Here is a 1,290-nt window from a genome sequence, read left to right as displayed (position 1 = left end):
ACACTATTTCTGATACAAGCCAGGATGCCGTTGGCCTTCTTGGCCACCTGGGCACACCGCTGGCTCATATTCAACCAGCTATCAATGAGCACACCAAGGTCCTTTTCTGCCAGGCAGCTTTCCAGGCACTCTTCCCCAAGCCTGTAGCGTTGCATGGGGTTATTGTGACCCAGGTGCAGGACCCAGCATGGAGCCTTGTTGAACCTCATACAGTTGGCCTCGGCTCATCGATCCAGCCTGTCCAGATCCCTCTGTAGAGCCTTCCTGCCCTCCAGCAGATCAACACTCCTGCCCAACTTGGTGTCATCTGCAAACTTACTGAGGGTGCACTGGATTCCCTCGTCCAGATCATTGATAAAGATAGTAAACAGAATTGGCCCCAATACTGAGCCCTGGCGAACACCACTTGTGACCAGTCACCAGCTGGATTTAACTCCATTCACCACAACTCTTTGGGCCCGGCCATCCAGATAGTTTTTTACCTGGTGAAGTGTACACTCATCCAAGCCATGAGCAGCCAGTTTCTCCAGGAGAATGCTGTGGGAAATGGTGTCAAAGTCTTAACTAAAGTCCAGGTAGACAACATCCACAGCCTTTCTCTCATTTACTAAGCAGGTCACCTTGTCATAGAAGGAGATCAGGTTAGTCAAGCAGGACCTGCCTTTCATAAGTCCATGCTGACTGGGCCTGATCGCCTGGTTCTCCTGTACGTGCCGTGTGATGGCACTCAGGATGATCTGCTCCATAACCTTCCCCGGCACTGAGGTCAGACTGACAGGCCTGTAGTTCCCTGGATCCTCATTCTGGCCCTTGTTGTATATGAGCATCACATTGGCTAACCTCCAGTCAACTGGGACCTCCCCGGTTAGCCAGAACTGCTGATAAATGATAGAAAGTGGCTTGGTGAACACTTCTGCCAGATCCCTCAGTACCCTTGGGTGGATCCCATCCAGCCCCATAGACTCGTGTGTGTCTAAGTGGTGTAGCAGGTCGCTAACCATTTCCCCTTGGATTATGGGGGCTTCATTCTGCTCCCCATCCCTGTCTTCCAGCTCAGGGGGCTGGGTACCCAGAATACAACTGGTCTTACTACTACAGACTGAGGCAAAGAAAGCATTAAATACCTCACCCTTTTCCTCATCCTTTGTCACTGTGTTTCTCCACACACTTAATAAAGGATGGAGATTCTCCTTAGTCCTCCTTTTGTTGCTAATGCATTTATAGACACTTTTTATTGTCTTTTATGGCTGTAGCCAGATTAAGTTCTAGTTGGGCTTTGGCCCTTCCAAT

This window comes from Grus americana, chromosome 2 (genome assembly GCF_028858705.1).
Source record: "Grus americana isolate bGruAme1 chromosome 2, bGruAme1.mat, whole genome shotgun sequence".
NCBI lineage: Eukaryota > Metazoa > Chordata > Aves > Gruiformes > Gruidae > Grus > Grus americana.
This window is presented reverse-complemented; position numbering follows the sequence as displayed.